The sequence below is a fragment of the Lissotriton vulgaris genome, chromosome 7 (genome assembly GCF_964263255.1).
Source record: "Lissotriton vulgaris chromosome 7, aLisVul1.2, whole genome shotgun sequence".
Lineage (NCBI taxonomy): Eukaryota > Metazoa > Chordata > Amphibia > Caudata > Salamandridae > Lissotriton > Lissotriton vulgaris.
In genome coordinates this window covers 28,529,757-28,551,494 of record NC_141695.1, presented here as the reverse complement: position 1 = coordinate 28,551,494, position 21,738 = coordinate 28,529,757, and positions in this window count along the sequence as shown.

Genomic DNA, 21,738 nt, shown 5'->3' with positions numbered 1-21,738 from the left:
TTAACATGTTTTCATTGAATTTTGAACATTCTTGCAGAGTTGGCATCAAGCATATCACTGATTTCTTTTCTGCAATTATTCTATATATATTCTCTGGAAGAATATTTTTGTTTGGAAACAAATTTGTAAGTAATCGTGCCTGTAAAGCTTTTTTGCCATGTTCACTCACTTTTCCAATTCTTATATCTTCAAGAATAATTTTATAATCAGCGTTCTTTGCCTGTCGCATATTTGTAATGAGTTCTGAATATTCAAAATATGACTAAATATTAACATTTCCAATGCTTCCCAGACACTTTCTGGTGTCTTCATGTGTAACTGTTTTAAATACTGGCTGTCCTTTCACAGGAGTTAGTTGTAGTAGATCTCCAAAAACGATGACGTGTTTGCCCCCAAATAACACAACATACTCTGTTTTAAGGATTTGTTGCATTCTTAAATGCACAAAGGCAAGCATTACATTTGATACCATGCTTACCTCATCAATAATGAGAAGTTTCATTTTTTTCAAGACTCTAGAAATTTCACAACAAGCTTCTCCAGATACCTTGTGGTATTCTAATTTATTTTCATGCTCTACTGACAGCATCAATAAACGATGTAAATAATCCCTTTAATGTTATGTGCTGCCAACCCAGTTGAAGCAGTAACAACACAAGACAGTGACGGCTCAGTTATTTTCTGTAGATAAGTTGCAATTCCTTTAATTAAAAAACTTTTTCCAGTCCCTGCTTCTCCACTCACGTACAGTCAGACAGGTTTAAATGACGTACATGAGTACTCTTTTTTCTCATGATATAAACCATGCTCAATCTGTTCTGTCACTTGATCGTATATTTGTTTTTGCTCAACATTTAGTTCTTTTTCCAATTCTTCTAAGTTTATTACATCCTCTTGAGCTTGTTGCATTGCTTTTTCCACCTCATCCATGGGAGTTGCTGCGTCATTTTGGATAATTGGTTATCCTAGTGGATCCTGACTCAACGAAACAGAACTTTGACTGTCTTGAGAACTGTCTCTAGCAATCTCAGATGCAATTGTAGCTTCTTGCTGTATTTCGTTGTTCAACATTTTCAGATAATTAGTCAAAACAGGACATTCTATAGTATTTTTAGTTGCATTGAATGAATCTTCATAACTGTCAAAATCTCCAAGTAGTTCCAGTTCTGTACACCATGGCTTAAAGAGTTGCAAAAGAGCTAAATAGTAAAATTCCCTTTTGTCAGGAGTTTCACAACTCAGTTTTCTGTTTCACTAAACATCCTTCAGATCCAATCACAGCATATACTCCTTTATTGATATCTTCTGTAATATTCCTCTTAAAAGTATAGCTTTGCAGTACTTCATAGAGACAAACATTCTCAAGTTGATTACTTCTATTTGGATAGTATGTATCCAACAAATTTGTCTTCAAAATATCTGTACTGTCTGGTTCTCTCTCTGCTAAAAACTCAATTTCTTCTACAGATTTCAAAACTCAGTTTCGTGTTCTTGCAAGACCTAAACTCACCCAAAACTCACCCAAATGATTTTTCGAGATTTGGAGTATAGACTTCTAAGTCTAGACTAAGCGATCCGAACATTCATATGCTCCGATTTCTCGATGAGACAACATCTTCAAACTGTAGCTGTACAATTTCTTACTTAGGCTCTTTTCATGAGAAATTTCTTCCCACATTTCCTTTAGTTCCGTCTATCCATGTTAGCATTCCACATGGACAAAATGACTGGGTTATAGTCATGTATTTTGACTCTTCATTTCTTCTTAAGTTGTAGGTATTTTTCGGTGATTTTCTTGTGACAGTATGTCGCAAAGATGACATAAAATTGTTCACTCTTCCTTTTGGTAATACTGGACGTGGAAATGCAAATCGACATTTTGTGTAGAACTTATCCTTAGATTTGTACTTTCGACAACAGTATTTTCCACAACGATGGGTTTGAAATCGTAAGACTTGATGTCTTAAATTCTTTTGTTCTGTACTTTTTGGTACATCACATGTAGAATATTGTTCAATAAAACTCATCACTGTGTCATCTGAATCTGTTCCAAATGTGGGGGCATCTTTGATCCATAGCAGCATATGTATGTGAGGAGCACCTCTTGCTTGATACTATTTTCTCCAAAAGAAATCCAGAACCTCTCAAAGAGGAGGATTTTCTTTGTTTGTGATAAAAGACATCATAGCTTCAAATCTATGATTGAAATACCTGCATACATTAACTGGATCCAAAGAGCACAGTTCTCCAGGTGTCTTGTATTCTATATTTTCTATGTTTGCATTTGCCTCTCGAAGAAATTGAAGTAAATCTTCCCAAGCATACTCTGCACAACTTAGAGTAAGGATTCATGTAGGACTTCCTAAGTTTCTTAGCAATTCAGAAAAGGGAGTGGTGATGGACAGAGTTTTTGAATTAAGCAGAACACTCCTACCCAGTCAACAGATCAGGGCTTGATCCACCACCGTTTTTTAGCTCACTGCACCATCCCAGTTCAGAACCTGGCTACATGCAAATTAGTCTGTCCCTGGCCCAGTGCATCATGGGAACAGGGCTGACCAAACTACCAAGCCAATTCTTTACTGGGAAGGAAACAAGCTTCCGGGGACCGGTTTCTGCCATTACAGCCGTCTTCGGCCCGGCTTGCTTGAATCCTGATGGTGCAGTGAGCAAGGGACTCACATCTGAGCATACCCTACCACGCTTATGGTGGCCAAAACGATTCAGAAAAGGGAGTGGTGATGGACAGAGTATCTGAATTAGGCAGAACACTCCTACCCAGTCAACAGATCAGGGCTTGATCCACCACTGTTTTTTAGCTCACTGCACCATCCCAGTTCAGAACCTGGCTACATGCAAATTAGTCTGTCCCTGGCCCAGTGCATCATGGGAACAGGGCTGACCAAACTACCAAGCCAATTCTTTACTGGGAAGGAAACAAGCTTCCGGGGACCGGTTTCTGCCATTACAGCCGTCTTCGGCCCGGCTTGCTTGAATCCTGATGGTGCAGTGAGCAAGGGACTCACATCTGAGCATACCCTACCACGCTTATGGTGGCCAAAACGATTCAGAAAAGGGAGTGGTGATGGACAGAGTATCTGAATTAAGCAGATCACTCCTACCCAGTCAACAGATCAGGGCTTGATCCACCACCGTTTTTTAGCTCACTGCACCATCCCAGTTCAGAACCTGGCTACATGCAAATTAGTCTGTCCCTGGCCCAGTGCATCATGGGAACAGGGCTGAATAAACTACCAAGCCAATTTTTTACTGGGAAGGAAACAAGCTTCCGAGGACTGGTTTCTGGCATTACAGCCGTCTTCGGCCCGGCTTGCTTGAATCCTGATGGTGCAGTGAGCAAGGGACTTACATCTGAGCATACCCTACCACGCTTATGGTGGCCAAAACGATTCAGAAAAGGGAGTGGTGATGGACAGAGTATCTGAATTAAGCAGAACACTCCTACCCAGTCAACAGGTCAGGGCTTGATCCACCACCGTTTTTTAGCTCACTGCACCATCCCAGTTCAGAACCTGGCTACATGCAAATTAGTCTGTCCCTGGCCCAGTGCATCATGGGAACAGGGCTGACCAAACTACCAAGCCAATTCTTTACTGGGAAGGAAACAAGCTTCCGGGGACCGGTTTCTGGCATTACAGCCGTCTTCGGCCCGGCTTGCTTGAATCCTGATGGTGCAGTGAGCAAGGGACTCACATCTGAGCATACCCTACCACGCTTATGGTGGCCAAAACGATTCAGAAAAGGGAGTGGTGATGGACAGAGTATCTGAATTAAGCAGAACACTCCTACCCAGTCAACAGATCAGGGCTTGATCCACCACCGTTTTTTAGCTCACTGCACCATCCCAGTTCAGAACCTGGCTACATGCAAATTAGTCTGTCCCTGGCCCAGTGCATCATGGGAACAGGGCTGACCAAACTACCAAGCCAATTCTTTACTGGGAAGGAAACAAGCTTCCGGGGACCGGTTTCTGGCATTACAGCCGTCTTCGGCCCGGCTTGCTTGAATCCTGATGGTGCAGTGAGCAAGGGACTCACATCTGAGCATACCCTACCACGCTTATGGTGGCCAAAACGATTCAGAAAAGGGAGTGGTGATGGACAGAGTATCTGAATTAAGCAGAACACTCCTACCCAGTCAACAGATCAGGGCTTGATCCACCACCGTTTTTTAGCTCACTGCACCATCCCAGTTCAGAACCTGGCTACATGCAAATTAGTCTGTCCCTGGCCCAGTGCATCATGGGAACAGGGCTGAACAAACTACCAAGCCAATTCTTTACTGGGAAGGAAACAAGCTTCCAAGGACCGGTTTCTGGCATTACAGCCGTCTTCGGCCCGGCTTGCTTGAATCCTGATGGTGCAGTGAGCAAGGGACTCACATCTGAGCATACCCTACCACGCTTATGGTGGCCAAAACGATTCAGAAAAGGGAGTGGTGATGGACAGAGTATCTGAATTAAGCAGAACACTCCTACCCAGTCAACAGATCAGGGCTTGATCCACCACCGTTTTTTAGCTCACTGCACCATCCCAGTTCAGAACCTGGCTACATGCAAATTAGTCTGTCCCTGGCCCAGTGCATCATGGGAACAGGGCTGACCAAACTACCAAGCCAATTCTTTACTGGGAAGGAAACAAGCTTCCGGGGACCGGTTTCTGCCATTACAGCCGTCTTCGGCCCGGCATGCTTGAATCCTGATGGTGCAGTGAGCAAGGGACTCACATCTGAGCATACCCTACCACGCTTATGGTGGCCAAAACGATTCAGAAAAGGGAGTGGTGATGGACAGAGTATCTGAATTAAGCAGAACACTCCTACCCAGTCAACAGGTCAGGGCTTGATCCACCACCGTTTTTTAGCTCACTGCACCATCCCAGTTCAGAACCTGGCTACATGCAAATTAGTCTGTCCCTGGCCCAGTGCATCATGGGAACAGGGCTGACCAAACTACCAAGCCAATTCTTTACTGGGAAGGAAACAAGCTTCCGGGGACCGGTTTCTGGCATTACAGCCGTCTTCGGCCCGGCTTGCTTGAATCCTGATGGTGCAGTGAGCAAGGGACTCACATCTGAGCATACCCTACCACGCTTATGGTGGCCAAAACGATTCAGAAAAGGGAGTGGTGATGGACAGAGTATCTGAATTAAGCAGAACACTCCTACCCAGTCAACAGATCAGGGCTTGATCCACCACCGTTTTTTAGCTCACTGCACCATCCCAGTTCAGAACCTGGCTACATGCAAATTAGTCTGTCCCTGGCCCAGTGCATCATGGGAACAGGGCTGACCAAACTACCAAGCCAATTCTTTACTGGGAAGGAAACAAGCTTCCGGGGACCGGTTTCTGGCATTACAGCCGTCTTCGGCCCGGCTTGCTTGAATCCTGATGGTGCAGTGAGCAAGGGACTCACATCTGAGCATACCCTACCACGCTTATGGTGGCCAAAACGATTCAGAAAAGGGAGTGGTGATGGACAGAGTATCTGAATTAAGCAGAACACTCCTACCCAGTCAACAGATCAGGGCTTGATCCACCACCGTTTTTTAGCTCACTGCACCATCCCAGTTCAGAACCTGGCTACATGCAAATTAGTCTGTCCCTGGCCCAGTGCATCATGGGAACAGGGCTGAACAAACTACCAAGCCAATTCTTTACTGGGAAGGAAACAAGCTTCCAAGGACCGGTTTCTGGCATTACAGCCGTCTTCGGCCCGGCTTGCTTGAATCCTGATGGTGCAGTGAGCAAGGGACTCACATCTGAGCATACCCTACCACGCTTATGGTGGCCAAAACGATTCAGAAAAGGGAGTGGTGATGGACAGAGTATCTGAATTAAGCAGACCACTCCTACCCAGTCAACAGATCAGGGCTTGATCCACCACTGTTTTTTAGCTCACTGCACCATCCCAGTTCAGAACCTAGCTACAAGCAAATTAGTCTGTCCCTGGCCCAGTGCATCATGGGAACAGGGCTGACCTAACTACCAAGCCAATTCTTTACTGGGAAGGAAACAAGCTTCCGGGGACCGGTTTCTGCCATTACAGCCGTCTTCGGCCCGGCATGCTTGAATCCTGATGGTGCAGTGAGCAAGGGACTCACATCTGAGCATACCCTACCACGCTTATGGTGGCCAAAACGATTCAGAAAAGGGAGTGGTGATGGACAGAGTATCTGAATTAAGCAGAACACTCCTACCCAGTCAACAGATCAGGGCTTGATCCACCACCGTTTTTTAGCTCACTGCACCATCCCAGTTCAGAACCTGGCTACATGCAAATTAGTCTGTCCCTGGCCCAGTGCATCATGGGAACAGGGCTGACCAAACTACCAAGCCAATTCTTTACTGGGAAGGAAACAAGCTTCCGGGGACCGGTTTCTGGCATTACAGCCGTCTTCGGCCCGGCTTGCTTGAATCCTGATGGTGCAGTGAGCAAGGGACTCACATTTGAGCATACCCTACCACGCTTATGGTGGCCAAAACGATTCAGAAAAGGGAGTGGTGATGGACAGAGTATCTGAATTAAGCAGAACACTCCTACCCAGTCAACAGATCAGGGCTTGATCCACCACCGTTTTTTAGCTCACTGCACCATTCCAGTTCAGAACCTGGCTACATGCAAATTAGTCTGTCCCTGGCCCAGTGTATCATGGGAACAGGGCTGACCAAACTACCAAGCCAATTCTTTACTGGGAAGGAAACAAGCTTCCGGGGACCGGTTTCTGGCATTACAGCCGTCTTCGGCCCGGCTTGCTTGAATCCTGATGGTGCGGTAAGTTTCTTAGCATACATTTCAATTCCCCATGACGACGGTACCAATACTCATTAGTACCACCCTGACTTGCCATGAGATTAATTAGCTGAGATTCCAAAACAGTATCTTTCTGTTGGACTTTATCCATAAAGTCCTTTGCCGAAACATTTTGCAAATGTACTCCACTTTTTAGTATATGGTTCACTGCATAAGAAAGTTCAGACAAGTCACTCTCAAACAGAAGATGAAACAAATATGGAATACATTGGCGAAACCTTGGATCTTCTGCATATAATCTTGATGTCCGGTATTCAGATGCTGGAATCTGCACAGGTCGTTCATCATATCGTCCACCTTTGCCTGTTGGAAATAACTGAGGTAAACAACGAGCTACCAAGCTTTCTTCCCATACACTAATGGGACTTCCTTTCGCTTCTTTCATTTGAAATAACTCAATAGTATTCCCCATCACTTCTTTAGAGTGAAGTGGATGCACACTATAATGTTAATAAATTTCTTCAGTTCTGGACACATCCACTTTTTCAATTTGTCCAGTTGACAAATCACTGTCCTCTTCTACAGTTGTTTCCTCTTCTCCTACATATACATTTTTATAGTATTGATTATTTTTTACCAAATACAACGTTGCCTTTTTCACTTTCCTAACATCCACTAATTCTTGCCAGATTTTCTTACTCTTCGTAGGAACGCCATTAACTAGAATAACTAGAGGTTCCTCTTCCACAATTTCTACACCAATTGTTTCAATATTTTTCTTTAAATCTAGAGGCAAAATAACAACTCTTCCCTTTAATCCTCTCTGTAAATCTGAAGGAGGCAATTTCCCTGTCTTAGGCTCCATACGAACAATAGCCTGAAATTGATGCACACATTGAATAAGAATAGACTCATAAGTATTTAAATCCAACAGTTCAGAAGGAATATTTACCAATTCAAGATTGTTATGTACAGCTCTAGCAGGCATTTTGTTTTCATTTAATTTATTATAACAATATTTACAAATACGTTGATCTGAACCCGAATCAAAACAATTCTCTACCAACAAATAAGTTGCAAATTCCTTCCACTCATTATTATTCTCCTTTTCACTTTTTAAATATAGATCAACTAACCTGGTCTGATTTTTATAATGAATTCGTCTACAACATATACAAGAAAAGTTTGGCTTTTCACCCGAAATGACCTTAAACCATGTAATTTCCTGTTCAAAATTTTCTGTACTAAAATTCTGTACATTTTCTTCCACATTGCCTTCTATTAATGTATCTGTTTCTGCACTGTCTTCTTCAGGACCAAAGTAACTAACCTCAATTTCATCACAAATGTTGATCACATCTAATACAGATCTATGCAAAAGAGCACTGTTTAACTGTTTCAGCTTAAGTACTGGACTTTTTGCATAATACAACCTTCTCACTAATTTCCTCACTTGAGTATGATGCACTGCTAACATCCTGAAATGGTGAAAAACACTCTGACATACTTTTTTAGAAAGACAAGCCAGAGAATGACCTTACAAACCCATTTTTTCTCTCACTTTGCAAGGATCTAATTCTTGCAACATCTTAATCTTTTGTTTAACACTTTTCTTACTATACTTACGTAAGAAATTGCAAAAAAAATCAATTGAATCCTGTCCTACACTACAAATACTACTACAATTCCAAGTGTACACTGAAGCCTTAGGACATCTCCCTAAAACTTCATCAGATAACACCTCTTCTTCATTTCTAGGGACAATTTCTCATTTTTCAATCGAACAACCATTCTTAACCTCATAAGCTCGACCACTGGTGTCAACTGCATGCAACAAATCATTACTCTGAAGGTTAATCTCTTCATTAAAAAACGTCTCACAGCTTGAACTATGTTTCCATTCTCCAGAAAAAACATTGCAAAAATTAGTTCTATTAATTAGTCTTTTCCACTTACTTTTGGCCTTCATATCATTGATTGAATTATCTAGTGTTCCAATCCTACTGATTACTTAAAGGAACAACTTTTTTTTTAATTCAAAAGCTTTCTCAACAATTGTCTATATATGTTTTTTTTTTTCTTATAAAAAGCTGTTTTACTTTTACAATTCTTTATATTTTTTAATAAATATAAAACAACTCTGTTATAAAACATTCGCTTCCGAATCTCAACAAACTGATTTTTTTGTCTATTACTATACACACTATGTTTACCACATATTTTTCCATCATTTTTCTTTTCTGTCTGTTTTTTTTTGTAGTACAGATATTTATTTCCTGATTCTCCACACTTTTTTTAGTTTGTGTTATTTTCCTTATAAAATCCTTTGTTGACTTACCAGGAGCTTTCTTTGTTTTTTCCACACATTGCTGTTTAGATAAATCTTGTACTTCTTTTTTCTTGGAAAAGTAAGCCCGTTTATATCTTTTTCTTCTCTCACTGTTTGACGGCATATTGTTTTTTCTTTCTGTAGATATTTAAAATCTGTTGTGAAGGAAAAAAAACATGTTAATTTTTTTTTTTATAATTGTAGACGACTACTAGCATACTACATAGCAAATAGAAGCACTATATGTTGTAAAGTCTGATTTACTCCATAAGTAATTTTAAGCCACAGCAGCAGTGTTCGGTCAGTGTAGGAGATCATGCAGGGAGTGCTGTTTCAGGGTTTAGGACAGTGCAGTGGTGTTTGAACATTATAGGGGCATTTGCTGAAAATGATGTTTCATGGTTTACAGCAGTGCAGTAGTGTTGAAAGAGTTTAGCAGATTTTGCTAGGGATGGTATTTCAGGGTTTAGGACAGTGCAGTGGTGTTCAGGCACTGTAAAGGTTCAAGGTGGGACTGATAATTCTGAGTTTAGAACAATGCAGTTGTGCTTGGGCAGTGTATGGTATCATGTAAGGGCTAGGAGTATAAAGCACTGCATGTCCTAAAGCCTGACTCACTCCATGAGTACATGTATTCTCATATCTGAAAACTCATGCATCGAGCAAGTGATTCTGTCACAATATTCCCAAAAATACACTGACTCACATTCTGATTCTAGACAAATCAAAATATCCCTTGCAATTCACTGAAATGATTACTGCATGCTACAGAGAGAGTTGCAACGGCATTTCTGCAGCACATCCAGGATCTTTATTACACAGCATGGAGACTATTTGGGAATTAAGAGACCTGACACACATGCTGCATAGGACTTTGTAGCACTACATGTAATAAAGATCCTGGGTGTACTGTAGAAATGCCTTAGCAACTCTCTCTGTAGCATGTAGTAATAATGTCTGTGAATTTTCATTTCTACATTCTCAGTCCCACCTTGACCCCCTACACTGCCTTAACAGCACTGCAGTGTCTTAACGCCTGATACACCATCCCTAGAAAAACCTGCTAAACTCTTTCAACACTACTGCCCTGCTTTAAATCCAGAATCAACATCCTCAGCGAATGCCCCTATAATGTTGAAACACCACTGCACTGCCCTAAACCCTGAAACAGCACTACCTGCATGATCTCCTACAGTGCCCGAACACTGCTGCTATGTCTTAAAGTCTGAAAGAACACCTTTTGCTATACCACTTACACTGGGTGAATACTAGTGTCGTTTTCTAAACCCTGAAACAGCACTCCCAGCAAGACCCCCTTTCACTGTAGTAATATGTGCAATTTCTACAGCACACCCAGGATCTTTATTACACAGTTTACTACAGTGAAAGAGAGTCTTGCTGGGAGTGCTGTTTTAGGTTTTAGGACAGTGCAGTGGTGTTCAGGAAAAAAGGGGATCAAGGTGGGACTGAGAATGTAGAAATGAGAATTCACTGAAGTGATTTCTACATGCTACAGAGAGAGTTGGTATTCAATTTCTACAGCACACCCAGGATCTTTATTACACAGCATGGAGACTGTTTGGGAATTAAGAGGCCTGACACACATGCTGCTTTTGACTTTATAGCACTAAATGTCCTGAGGCCTGACTGACTCCATGACTACATGTATTGCCATATATTTAAACACATCAACTAAGCAAATTATTCTGCCACATTTTTCTGAAATTAATTCTGACTCACACTGTGATCTTAGACACATGACAGTATGCCTTGTAATTCCGTAAAATGATTACTACAGTGAAAGAGAGTCTTGCTCGGAGTGCTGTTTCAGGGTTTAGGACAGTGCAGTAGTGTTCAGGCAGAGTAGGGGCTCAAGGTGGGACTGAGAATGTAGAAATGACAATTCACTGAAATGATTTCTACATGCTACAGAGAGAGTTGGTATGCAATTTCTACAGCACACCCAGGATCTTTATTACACAGCATGGAGACTATTTGGGAATTCAGAGGCCTGGCATGCATGCTGCTTTGGACTTTATAGCACTAAATGTCCTAAGGACTGACTCACTCCATAACTACATATATTGGCATATATTTAAACACATCAACTAAGCAAATTATTCTGCCACATTTTTCTGAAATGAACTCTGACTCACACTGTGATCTTAGACACATGACAGTATGCCTTGCAATTCCGTAAAATGATTACTACAGTGAAAGAGAGTCTTGCTGGGAGTGCTGTTTCAGGTTTTAGGACAGTGCAGTGGTGTTCAGGAAAAAAGGGGATCAAGGTGGGACTGAGAATGTAGAAATGAGAATTCACTGAAGTGATTTCTACATGCCACAGAGAGAGTTGGTATGCAATTTCTACAGCACACCCAGGATCTTTATTACACAGCATGGAGACTGTTTGGGAATTAAGAGGCCTGACACACATGCTGCTTTTGACTTTATAGCACTAAATGTCCTAAGGCCTGACTCACTCCATGACTACATGTATTGCCATATATTTAAACACATCAACTAAGCAAATTATTCTGCCACATTTTTCTGAAATGAATTCTGACTCACACTGTGATCTTAGACACATGACAGTATGCCTTGCAATTCCGTAAAATGATTACTACAGTGAAAGAGAGTCTTGCTCGGAGTGCTGTTTCAGGGTTTAGGACAGTGCAGTAGTGTTCAGGCAGAGTAGGGGCTCAAGGTGGGACTGAGAATGTAGAAATGAGAATTCACTGAAATGATTTCTACATGCTACAGAGAGAGTTGGTATGCAATTTCTACAGCACACCCAGGATCTTTATTACACAGCATGGAGACTATTTGGGAATTCAGAGGCCTGGCACACATGCTGCTTTGGACTTTATAGCACTAAATGTCCTAAGGACTGACTCACTCCATGACTACATATATTGGCATATATTTAAACACATCAACTAAGCAAATTATTCTGCCACATTTTGCTGAAATGAACTCTGACTCACACTGTGATCTTAGACACATGACAGTATGCCTTGCAATTCCGTTAAATGATTACTACAGTGAAAGAGAGTCTTGCTGGGAGTGCTGTTTCAGATTTTAGGACAGTGCAGTGGTGTTCAGGCAGTGTAGGAGCTAAAGGTGGGACTGAGAGTGTAGAAATGAGAATTCACTAAAATGATTTCTACATGCTACAGAGAGAGTTGGTATGCAATTTCTACAGCACACCCAGGATCTTTATTACACAGCATGGAGACTATTTGTGAATTCAGAGGCATTGCACACATGCTGCTTTGGACTTTATAGCACTAAATGTCCTAAGGACTGACTCACTCCATGACTATATGTATTGTCATATTTTTAAACACATCAATTAAGCAAATTATTCTGCCACATGCTACTAAAAGATTTTCTATGGCATTTGTGCAGCACACCCAGAATGTCTACTAGCCTGCAAGAAGACTATCCGAGAATTCTAACCCTGATATACAAGTGTGTAAGTGGTTAGACCACTTCATGTACACACTCTACATTTTTAACAACAGCACTGTACTGCAAATAAATATATCCTCAAACACATTAACATACCAAATGCAAGTATCACACTGTTTTTCCCAAAGCAGACATTCAGAATTACGCTCTATGCAAATAAACTCCTGCTTCCACATCAGAACACATTTTTCTTATTAACTTAAACTGCACAACATAGATCCCCTTACAAATGAACAACTCACCTTTAAAAATGCTTTTGTAGATTTAGAACAGTGACAATCACACACCAGATTTTCTTAAGCAGAATCTCTCAATTGTGCAACAGTCACTGGAATCATAAAATGACATAGCTTCCCTCTCATTTTACACACATATTCTTGTAGATAACCAATGAAATATCTTCCCACACAAATTCAAAACCAAACTAACATTTTAATTGGTTCTTCATTGCAACATTTTCAATCTCACATAATATTCAACCTTCCCCCACTGCTCTCTCTGCCTGTTACCATGGTAACACTCCATAGAACACCTAACTGAACACACAGGTGAAAAGTACATCTGCAAACAAAACCAGCAAGGGTGTTTGACTTTTCAATACACCAACCTATCCTGTGCAATGTTCCTTTCAATAACGTTTTCTCAACCATTAGCATTTCTCCTTAAAAAAAAAACAGTAGCATGCACCCTAGTTTTCAAAGTTGAATTTTAAGAAACCACCAATCACTTCTTTTTTTTCAAGTGCACTGAATCTCATCCACATTTTTTTCTAAACTCCTACATTTCATTTCCAGAGCCCATCTGAGTACAACCAGATCTCCCTTCAAGATGCTTAGTGTGTGGATTGTAGAACACAGCTATATTTTCTGGAGTTAAAGGTATGCAGCAAATAGATGCTTTCTCAACCTTCATTTACCAAATGTGTATATTATGTGGATTGGCCAGAGAGGATTGAGATGTCACCAATTGATGCCTTTGGTAAAATCCTTTTTGCATCTCCCACACCCTGATCTCATAATTGTGCACTGTGGTGGCAATGACCTAGGCACTTTGACTGGGGTAGGTCTGGAAATGCTTTTAAAGGACACCTTTGGGCAATTGATGTCACTTTTTCTACAAACTGCATTTGTATATTCTAATATTTGCCAAAGGCAAAAATTGAACTGGTCCAACCAATATTGTCCACAGATTGAGACAGCAAGGAAACGTGAATAAATCTGTTTCTGCTTTCCTCAGAGACTATGGTATGGGTTCTATATACCACAACAACTTGCGTTACAACATGCAAGGCATTTATAGAGGAGACGGAGTACATTTCACAGATGAGGGGAACAGAGTCTTCCTCTTGAACTTTAGACTCTGCATCGATACTTACTTGTAGGTACAAAAAACACTCAATGAACACAACGGCTCTTTTTAGAGCCAACAAACATATAAACACTCAAACTTGTTATTTAACTGTATTTTTTTTGTCTTTTTTTCCGACGTGCGCTCAATGTGCGCACACCTCGCGATTTAAAAAAAATGAAAAATTGTTTTTTTGCCCGTCGGGGTCCTTCAGAGACCCCCTGAGAAGGCCTAGGGGGTCAAGGAGTCTTTACCCTGCCCCCATTTCACGTTCTCTGCTTTTGTTTTTGACTCACTTCTGCCTCGAGGGTGCGAGCAACATGCACGCCCCCGCGATTTTTCCAAATGTTTTTTTTATTTTTTTAAGGCCTTTGGGGTCCCTCAGGGACCCCCTGAGAAGGCCTAGGGGGTCAGGGAGTCTCTACCCTGCCCCCTTTTCACGTTCTCCACTTTTGTTTTGGGCTCTCTTCTCCCTCTGAGACACAAAATGGCGGCCAACACTTCCTGGTTTCCACCGATTAGAATGTTGACAGACATCTAACAGCAAATCAGAATTCCGCTTGCACACACCCGATTCGTGCACGGTGTGCGCACGGGTGCACGCAAGGTATGCGCTTATCTATATATTTCCTTTGATTTTCTCAGAAACTACTGTATGGATTTACACCATATTAGCAAAAGCGTGATCTGCGAATCAGACTCTACCATTTTGCCAAATTTCTTGTAATTCCGTTCAGCCGTTCGGGCTGTAGCCGTGTCTAATCGTCCTATGGAAAATTGCATGGGGAAACACGTTTTGGGACCCCCTTTTTTCTCAGCCCCCACTTGACGAATCCCCCCAAAACTTTCAGGGAAGGAGCGGGCCATCTTCTTTGAGAAATTCGCGAACATTCATCAACCGGCGCCAAAGTCACTTCCAATAGAATGTTGTGGATTTCCTATGGAAACTAGGTCCTAACTATAACTACCTACTACCTATATATATATATATATATATATATATATATCGAACACCAGTCCAAACTTTCTTTCCAAAGAAGGCGCTGAGTCCGGGAATAGTATCCAAAGTAATGTTTCTTTATTCAGATTTACAGCCCAGACGGGTTTCGGCGGTATTCAACTGCCTTGCTCACTACATCTGGCATTCACAAAATCCAATGCTATATACTCTTAAGTTTGACAGGTTTCAACTAGTTCAGGGTGTTATGGCAACCCTGTCATGTCACTCCAAACAACATAGAAGAGTTCTTCTGTGAATTACATCACTAAATGGAAGCTATTTGTAAATCGCATTAACACGTTATTCAAAGTTAGACTCAATGTTGCTTCACATTTGCCAACTCGGCGATGTCAAAATTATATATGCATTGAATTTTATGTACAAAATTATTAAACTGAAAGAGTGTGAAATTTAGATAAAAAATGCAATTCAAAACCTCCGTCCATTTGCGCGGTCATTTATATCACCCAAACTTTCTGATATCGCTAGTTACCAGCTTTGTGTTTGTGTGTGCCAGAGGTGCGGTTTGGTCATTAGATGACACTAATTCTCCCTAGGACAATCATGCTTCTGGGATGTGTATCTGTTGTATATGGTCAACATATATATATATATTTACTTTTCATATCATTTTAACGTTTACAAATTAAATAAAGATAATAGTTAATAAAAAAAATGTAAGTAATTATATGTATACTTTTTTATTGTTGTGTGTTTATATGTTTTTTAAATTACGTTTATTTGTTATATTTAGTTAAAATGTATATTAAATCCAATTTCTTTTGTTAAAAAATAACATTAATATTTAATATATTTATTATATAATATTTTTTTCTACATACATTTTTACATCAATATTTTTGACATCTATATTTTTTACCTCAATATTTTTGATTCAATATTTTTGTACTTTCCTGTTAAGGTTTTGGAGTCGATATGTTTGCAGTCGATATTTTTTTTCGATATTTAAAACATCGATGTTTGTTACATAGATATTCTATCAGTGAACCCCACTAAATTCACAAAATTAGCCTGTGCTTATCCTTCTGGTAGCTTGGCACAAAAGCAGTCGGCTTAAATTAGAGGCAATGAGTAAAGTATTTATGCAGCACACAAAAAGCAATAAAAGTAAAAACTTGCGCCTAAAAGGGCAAAGCGACAACTGTGGACATCATGTTGCGCTTGACTTGGGCAAAGTGGAAAATTATGGCGGACCATGAGGGATCACAGTTTGGATACAAGAATTGGGTTGAGCCTAGTCTCTGCTTAACTACGAACTTAGAAGAAAAGCTAACGGATTCCAAGGAAGAGGCGTCGTTGTCGTCATGGTTAAGGTCCCTCTGTCAAAGATTTTTTCAAATTTGGGCATAAAGTGTGACCAATCTTATAATAGAGGATATCCTCATTCACTAATGGGATGGCCCAGGCGGCTGCATCACTGGCTAAGTAGAAGATCAGAAATGTAATTCAAGATTAAGCATCAGGAACGGTTTGGGGATGCACCATGAAATGTAATTGTATTTGTGTTATAAATATTGGGACCTTTGCTGGGACTCCTAAAATTTGCTCCAGGGCAGCTAACAGGACAGCTACTGGTATTGTGGCTGAAATGGATAAGGGAATCGTGTTGGGCTTACCAAACAGTGGTGTAGAAAAGTGTGGGGCTTACAATATGGTGTGCATCTGATTGACCATACTAGTCAGGTCAGCAGTTTCTGCCCCGGAGGCAGTAATCTCCCATTTTAGATTGGCTAGAATGGCATAGAGATCTTCCATGGAGGCCATTCTGCCTGGCACTGTTCAGGAGGACCATACAGTTCTTGGGCTTATTATTCTGTCAGGGCTGGCTTTGGATCTTCAGAAACAGTGCCTCCTAGAAGCCAACCTTCTGGGAGCCCTGACTCTATTTGGAAAAATCCACAGAGTATTGCAATGATTAGATGGGAGGAAGGGAATTAAGGAGTGTAAGATGGGGAAGGAGACCTGAAAAGCAATACACAGTTCTGCAATAATACTTCCTACAACAGGAGACGTGAATAAACCCAAGTTTGATATACCTTCTAGTATCTACGAGTACTCTGGATCATAAGGGAGATTCTGTCTTAACAGATTTATAAAATTCTTACACCTAAAACCCAATGAAGATCACAACTCCCTGAGTTTTCAAACATTTCGGGCCCGATTTTGATGCGGTTAGGAAAACTTGCCAATCGAATTAGTTTTGAATTGGTTTCCGACCGACTCAGATCAGGAGAGTCCGACGGACCGAGTATGATGCATCCGGGTGCTTCCAAATACGATTTGGTTGGACTCCCATTGACTTCTATGGGAGCCTATGGGGGTCATTATGATGGCGGAAGGACTGCAGCCAGCAGCACCGCCCGCAATGTGAATCGCAGTGGTGGGACAGCGCATGTCTGGTGGCCGGTCCCAAACACCGCCACGATGGCGGTCGGACCTAGTCCGCCCACCATCGTAATCAGCCCCTAAGTTCCTAACTGCATCGTAATCAGGCCCTCGGTTGGGAAGACACATTCCTAATCTGTTTCGGAAGGAGCAAATGCCGTTAAGAGGCCTTCCTAACCACATAGTAATCGGGCTCTAGGTGGGAATATTTTCCTAACCGCATCGTAATCCGGCCGATAGTGTTAATCTCACATGATCTTGCAGCCAGAATTTCACAATATGCTGTGTTGATGTCACACAATCATGTTTACCCACATTTAAGTTTTAACTTCACATGTTCTTTTATGTTATATTGTTCTCAACGTTCGTGTTAATGTCACACAAGTGTATCCACAGTATTTAGTGTTAATTCACCCCCAGTGCCCCAAAGTCTATATCATAAAGGTACACAGTTAAGAGACCTTCCAGAATGCTGCTGATTACTAAACAGCTCAAGAAATTTATAGCATAAATAGTTTTACTGCTGATCAACTGTCACTAGTACCGGAGTTTTCATTCTCATGAAGAATCCCCCATGTAAGGCTTGCACTTGTGAAACAAAGAATCCAAAATGTTTAAGTTTTTTTCCTACCAGGTTCTGTGGCTGCACCACTCATCGAGATGATGGAAGAAAAGTGTGTTTGCCAATCTCTGACATTCCTACCTGCCCTTCTCGTCCTTTGGACTGATCAGAAACTCTTCAATACCAGGCACACTTGGAGGGACAACTGTGCATTACATACAATCTTGAACGTCTTGAAACACATCGTGAGAGTTTGTCCATGGCGGACAACAGGGAATGGTGACAGGGTTACAAAAATATAGAGGGCTAAGCAGGACCACTGCATTACAGTCGCTGCAACTAGAGTGACCAAATGTGGCCGCAGAACAAATGGATTTTGGCACATCACTGCAAGACTTCCAGGCAATGCGCAGACACTGAGGCCACCACCTAAGAAGCGAATTCTGCCCATGGCATCAGATGGGCATGCTGCCTGCATGTCATGATAACTAATGACAGCCCCTCTGCTGTTCTGGGGTAAGGATATGAGACTCACTCACCATTTTTTTCTTTAGATGATAGGAGGTAAGGGAGAGGTTTACTTTCCTCATCCACTCCTCATTTGTCACCAGCAGCAAGGTGACCTCAGACCTCCTGTAGTGGGGTCTGAGTTGATTCACATGGACTAACCTTACGGGGTTTCTGGGGGTCTTGAGGTCCACCAAGTAGGAGCCCTCCCACTTTGTCTCCTTTAGTTTACAAGGACCTGCCCAAGGGTCTTGGAGGGCCCTGGGCTCTTCTGACTCTATCACCCACACTTTCTGGCTAGGCTGAAATTCCATCTGAATGTCCTGCCGGTTATACCGGAGTTTCATGACCTCCTGGCTGGCTTCTCAATTTTCTGAAGCCTTTTTCCAGAAGTTTTGCATCTGGTTCCTTAAGGCCAGAATGTGGCTAACCACATCCCGGGGAGTTTCTTGGGAGCTGTCTCCCACCTCTACTTAACCAGACTGAGAGGCCCTAAACAGGGTGCCCATTGAGGAGTTCTAATGGGCTGAACCCAACTACTTTCTTAAGCAAAGATTAGGCATAGTAAGAGGACATCCTAATGCTACCTCATGACCTCAGGCAGGCCCATAATCAATCAATCAATCAATCATATAATTTGTAAAGCGCACTACTCACCCATGAGGGTCTCAAGGCGCTGGGGTGGGGAATGCTGCTACTGCTCAAAAAGCCAGGTCTTGAGGAGTTTTCTGAAGGTCAGCAGGTCTTGGATCTGCCGTAGGTGGATGGGGAGGGTGTTCTAGGTCTTTGCGGTGAGGTGGGAGAATATTCTGCTGCCTGAGGTTGTTCTTCGGAAGTTGGGGACTGTAGTGAGGGCGAGGTCGGCGGAGCGGAGCTGGCGAGTGGGGGTGTAGAAGCTGAGTCGTCTGTTGAGGTATGTTGGTCCGGTGTTGTGGAGTGCCTTGTGTTCATGGGTGAGGAGCTTGAAGGTTATCCTTTTGTTGACCGGGAGCCAGTGCAGGTCTCTCAGGTGGGGTGTGATGTGGCTGCGGCGAGGGATGTCGAGGATCAGGTGTGCAGATGCGTTCTGGATGCGTTGGAGCCGTCTCATGAGTTTGGCCGAGGCTCCTACGTAGAGGGCATTTCCATAGTCCAACCTACTGCTGACAAGGGCCTGGGTGACTGTTCTTCTTGTTTCAGTGGGGATCCACTTGTAGATCCTACGGAGCATGCGGAGGGTGTTGAAGCAGGAGGAGGAGACGGCATTGACCTGTTTAGTCATGGAGAGGATGGAGTCGAGGATGAGCCCTAGGTTGCACGCATGGTCTTGGGTGTTGGAGCGGTTCCCAGTGCGGTCGGCCACCAGGAGTCGTCCCAGGCAGAAGGGTTGGATCCGAGGATGAGGACCTCCTTCTTGTCTGAGTTCAGCTTCAGTCGGCAACGGCCTTCATTCCTTCATGAAGGTTGGTTTTGGCGGTGTGGAAGTCCTTGGTGAGGGAGAGTATCAGCTGGGTGTCATCGGCATAGGAGAGGATGTTGAGGTCGTGCCGATGGGTGACGTGGGCGAGCGGTGCCATGTAGATGTTAAACAGAGTTGGGCTGATGGATGAGCCCTGGGGTACGCCGCAGATGACCTCTGTGGCTTCGGAGCGGAAGGGGGAAGGCGGACGCTCTGTGTTCTGCCAGAGAGGAAGGAGGTGATCCAGTCCAGGGCCTTCTCTTGGTTCCCAGCGTTGTGGAGGTGAGTTCGTAGTGTGTGGTGACAGATCGTGTCGAAGGCGGCTGACAGGTCCAGGAGGATGAGTGCCGCCGTTTGTCCGTTGCCCAGCAGGGACTTGATGTCATCGGTGGCGGCGATGAGGGCAGTCTCGGTGCTGTGGTTGCTGCGGAACCCGGACTGGGAAGGGTCCAGGATGTTGTTCTCCTCGAGGTAGTGGGTCAGTTGTTTGTTGACGGTCTTCTCGATGACCTTTGCCGGGAGCAGGGAGATGGGCCGGAAGTTCTTGAGGTCCTTGGGGTCTGCCTTGGGTTTCTTGAGTAAGGCGTTGATCTCGGCGTGCTTCCAGCTCTGCGGGAAGGTTGCTGTCTCGAAGGAGGTGTTGATGACATTCCGGAAATGGGGTGCGATGGATGTGCTGGCTTTGTTGAAGATGTGGTGTGGACATGGATCTGACGGAGATCCGGAGTGGATAGTGTTCATGATTTTGATGGTGTTATCGTCGTTGATGTTGATCCAGTAGAGCAGGCGGTTTGTGCAGATGGTGGTCGTGGGGGCGGAGGTCTCAGTGGTTGACGGGGCGGTCGTGGCATTGAAACTGTCGTGGATGTCTGTGATCTTGCGGTGGAAGAAGGTGGCCAGTGAGTCGCACAGGTCTTGCAAGGGTGGGACGTCGTTGGTGTTGGAGCTGGGGTTGGAGAGTTCCTTCACGATGTTGAAGAGCTCTTGGCTGTTGTGCGCGTTGTTGTCTAGGCGGTCTTTGAAGGAGGCCCTTTTGGCGGATCTGATGAGGTGATGGTGTCTGCGGTGGCATTCTTGTGGGCGGCGTGGCTGTCCGGTGTGTATCTGGAAGTGCAGGTGTTCGGCGGTGCTGAGGGTGTTGTCGGTATTGGTCGAGACTCTGAGAGTGTTCCTGTGGACAATGGCGATTCCTCCTCCCGCTCTGTTGGTGCTATCCTTGCGGGTGGTCTTGTAGCCTTCCGGGAGGCTATGGCTATGTCGGGTGCCAAGGCGGGGTTCAGCCAGGTCTCCGTCAGGAAGGCGACGTCTTTGGAGGTCGAGTCGAGTAGATCCCAGAGTTCAACGGCATGTTTTCGGGCGGTGCGGGTGTTGAGAAGGATGCATCTGAGGTGGTTGGGTTCTTTCCTGGTCGGCAGCATGGTGGGGCAGATGCTTGTGAAGCTGCAGTTCCGGCAGGTGAAAGCTCCGTGGGTGAGCTTCGGGCGGCCAGGAAGCAGGTGTGTGATAGTCCGGTGTTAAGTCCGTGGTGGGTTCTGGCATCGTAGCGGTGTCGGGCGTCGTGGCGTTCGTGGTGTCCATGGGTCCTGGCGTTGGGCGCGATCCAGGCATGGACGGGCGCAGACGGGCTTGCCTTAGGTGGGCGGCCGCGTATCGGCTTCCATATGAGGGTGTTGTGGGAGGGAGGAGCAGCTGGGAGGCGGGAGCGAGGCGGCAAATGGGATTGCAGGTGGTCGGGGCCACAGGGACGCAGCGCTGGGAAAAATGGGCGGGGGCCGCGGGAGAACTGGGCACAGGAAGGAAAAACAAGTTTAGGCAAGAAAACAAGTACAGGCACAGAGGAATAAAAACAAGTCTGGGCACGAAAGCAAGTTAGGCACAGGGGAATAAAAACAAGTCTGGGCAA